Source organism: Malus domestica, chromosome 05 (assembly GCF_042453785.1).
Source record: "Malus domestica chromosome 05, GDT2T_hap1".
Classification (NCBI taxonomy): Eukaryota; Viridiplantae; Streptophyta; class Magnoliopsida; order Rosales; family Rosaceae; genus Malus; species Malus domestica.
This window is the reverse complement of record NC_091665.1, coordinates 11,817,643-11,821,420: the sequence shown is the minus strand read 5'-3', so window position 1 is coordinate 11,821,420 and position 3,778 is coordinate 11,817,643. Positions and strand designations below refer to the sequence as shown.

The window sequence follows — 3,778 nt, the reverse complement described above, 5'->3', positions numbered from 1 at the left end:
TGTGCTCATAGACAAATAGCAACAGTGCAACAACTATATTTGTATCTGTGCCCTCTATGGGCGTCACCATTGCTGATAGCACACAATATCGCTATTTGTGCTCAAAGAGTTCAACACAAATAACAGCCTATTTGTGTCTTAATTCTGACAACCATGTCAGATTGTCGGGTGACAGAATCATATGCGCACAATTTTCAAATCATGCCCAATAGGTTCTATTTAATAAAAAAAAAATATTAATGTAGAAAATTTTGAATTTTTTAAAAAATCAACAAATCCCACAATATACACGTATTTCAGTTATTCACAACAAATCCCACGTAATTTACAACCAAGCCCTTTTTCATAATCCTATCCTCCCCCACTGAACTGCAGCTGTTGGACCCAATTTCTTCGTGCAATGAAGCTCACTTAACCACATTCCCTTCTTGCTTATACTTAAGAGAGTCCCACAACTTTTTTCTGAATGGAAAATAAATCGTAGCTGAGTAAGAATCTTAGTAAAAAGCATAGACTAAGAAATATTTATACCTTACAAATAGCATCCATTTCATCAAAGATTATCGCATGCAAACCACTCTGGTCTCCAAGGGAATTAAGGACATAATGAGATTATAAATTATTGAAAAACCAGCCTAAGTGCACTTGACATGTATATATTTCCCTTACCGCGAGCCCTTTGATCATTCTCAGCATCAGCAGATAGATTCCTAACATTTTTCTCAGTTTCACCAACTTGCTCAAAACTTCAGGGCCATTAACAATCTAGCACAATTCACAAAAACAGAAATCTCACCAATCACCAATGCAGATAATAACCAACTTATCTAAGGATAAGTTGCATATCCAAAATCATTCAAACATGCTCAAATAGCTTTGTTACATTAATGTACTAGCATCAAAATGCTGTGTTAAATCATGATTTGACATGGTTTGATGTTTACAGTTGGCAGAATTTAATCAATTCATTACCTAGCCTGTTATGAAAAATAAGAATACAAGATTGTGACAATGAGTATCTAGTTCTTAATTTTATCTTAGTTGCATGTGTCATCAATTGGTAAGTCTTATTTGAAATAACAGCTGAAACATAGAAAAGTAACCATTCAAATGAACAGAATAAATCTTAGTCCTAAGAGATTTGGAACTCTCAGAAATTTAATAATTAAAGAAAAAGGTGGATCAAACTCCAAATCTTTGGTTTTTTCTTGTTCAACATCTTTCCAATTTGACAAGCCATGAGAGTTTTTAAAGTACCAGGTGGCCCATCATACTGTTTACATGCTTGATCCCTTATCTGGAAGATCAAAGTATTTCCAGTAAGGAGTGTGGTATAAAGTTATACCAAAAAGATATTAGTGCAACTAGAAGAATCAGTTATCTTACTTATTTGTCACATGAGGAGGGAAAACATGGGATGCAAAAGCTCTTCAAAATATATCTACAAACTCAGCACCTAAGCCACCAATTCCAAGTGTTTGAAGATTAAACTCCTTGTGCCTGACAATGTTGTTACTTGTAGCTTCATGCTGATTTACAATCTGACGAATACATTTTAGAATATCAAATTTCAATACATTATTTGGTATTGTATACTATCTAAAATACTACTGAAAATGTTCACCTGAAAATGGCCATCATATCATGACTCTGATATATGTAGCTAAATAATTCATCAAAGGAGCAAGTGCAAAAAATAAATTAAGAAACAATTGAAGAGATATGATATCTACACCCTTAGCAAGAGCAAGGCCAATCCTTTCCAAGAGAGAGATATTACCTAACACCGACATCATCGACACTGCCGATAGCCATACCAGTAGAGAGACCAACAAGGCCACAAGCTAGATAGCCATACAAGTACTGATGATCACGAGAATGATAAGTCCATAAATACCCAACACTATAAAGTTGTGTTAATAACTGATTAGCAGCTCCTGATCAAAGAATGTAAACAAACAACTTTATAGATTAGATTATGTCTTTGTTGCACTGTAATACAAAAGAAATAAAAAATCACAACCAATTTTAATACAATCAATTCAAACATTACACACAAACTAAAAATTCTAGAACATTAGAAATATGGAAAGGAAACTAATGCATATACTATTTGATTAAAAAGAATTAATTAACAAAAACTTAAAGTCATATATAAGATCATATTTTAAAATTGCAAAAGTATAGAGGTAGGGTTACATCCCACGTGAAAAACTATAGAGGTATGAACTTTGTTTCTCTCAGATTTTCAACACTTAAAAAATCAGAGGACATAATTAAGTTTAAACTTAACTGAGATCAGCTCAAATACCCCCAAGCTTATCATATAACTCTATAGCTAGCTAACAAAAATACAGACTATCCAATTTTGAAATTCTAGTTGATCGATCACAAGGCATCTAAGGTCAAAAACAAACCCCTTAACCATCTAAACCCCTTTGCCTCCAAATACTATGGAATCCAAAAAAATTACGATAAATTTGAGAAATTAAACAAAAACAAGGAAAACTTGATTGCGAATTAGGACAAATATAAAACAACTACCTCCTTATGGCATTGATCTGAGGAACAATGAAGACGATGGTGCTTCCTTAGAATCTTAGATCCGATCTCAGACTTCACCGACTCGACGAGTTTGAACTCCTGCAGCTTCTTTAACTCCATCTGAAGCTTGTCTTGCTCTTAGCCCTTTGTTTGGAGCTCTTCCTTCTTGATCTTCAAGTTCTCCTCATTCTTAAGGAGCTTCTTGTTTTCTCCTTCTAAAGCCTCATTGCCTGATGCTTCTCTTGCATTTCTTCAAGTTCTTTCTCAAAAGACAGACAGTTGGGATCTGAGCATGAGATGCAACGAGAGGGAGAGACGGATCGATTAAGATAGAGAGAGATGCGGAGGTATTGGTGTTTTCTCAAATCTGATGCATGGGTGTTTTTCCAAGAAAAAAATGAAAGAAAATCTCAAATCAAAGAGAACTGAGAGAGGTAGAGAAAGATGTATAGATTTTGTTTGGTTGAGAAAGAGGGAATTTGGGTAGAGAGAGACAGAGGGAGGGGTTAAAGGGAGAGAGACGGAAGTGGGGTGTGGCGCCTGGGTGGGTTAAGCAGGAAAGTGGGGTATGGGTGGGTTAATTGAGAGAGAGAGGGACAGAGACAGAGACAAAGAGACAGAGAAAATGGGGTATGTGTAGGCCATAAGTATTTGAAAAATAATAAAAAAATAAATAATTGTGTCTTTAGAAGTAAAAAGTTGGCACAAATGATAATTTGAGTCCATTATTTTTATAATGATGTCTTGAAAAAATATTTGTGCCAAATTTGTAGAAGAATGGGCACATTAATTAGTGCCTTTATACAAAGGAAACAAATACAATTTTTTTGTGTGTAAAATTGGTTAGTTACCCTCAAAATGATTAATTGTGACCTCAATTTTGTATCCATAGGCCATTTTTCTTGTAGTGACACCATCTCCGTGGCGGAGGCAATGGCGCTCAGAGAACTTTGAAATGGGCCAAGAGGAAAGAACTAAAACACATCATTATCGAAGGATATTTAAAGTTAATAATTGATGATATTCAAGGCCGATGTAACATTCCTTTGAACCTAAGGTCAATTTTGGGTGATGTCAAATGGCTCTCCTATTTCTTCTTCGAGATTAGGTGGGCTCATATTTTTCGAAAAGCAAATTTTGTGGCAGATGCACTAGTAAAGTTTTGGCATCAAGTTGAAAATCTGCACATTTGGAATACTTGTATACCTAATAATGCTTACAATGCTTTCTTTTT

At 34.8% G+C, this 3,778-nt stretch overlaps 1 long non-coding RNA gene across 2 annotated transcripts; it reads right to left on the bottom strand.

Moving 5' to 3' along the window:
- Nucleotides 1–236: 236 nt before the first annotated feature.
- On the bottom strand, nt 237–3,124 carry LOC108174618 (uncharacterized). Of its 2 annotated transcripts, XR_001791457.3 has the most exons (5): nt 2,545–3,124; nt 1,781–1,937; nt 1,387–1,541; nt 670–765; nt 237–462 (listed from the first exon to the last, which is right to left on the bottom strand). It is a non-coding gene; the product is annotated as an uncharacterized lncRNA (long non-coding RNA). The 2 variants fall into 2 exon arrangements; XR_011581228.1 differs by having other exon boundaries at nt 237–765; nt 2,545–3,123.
- Nucleotides 3,125–3,778: the final 654 nt, after the last annotated feature.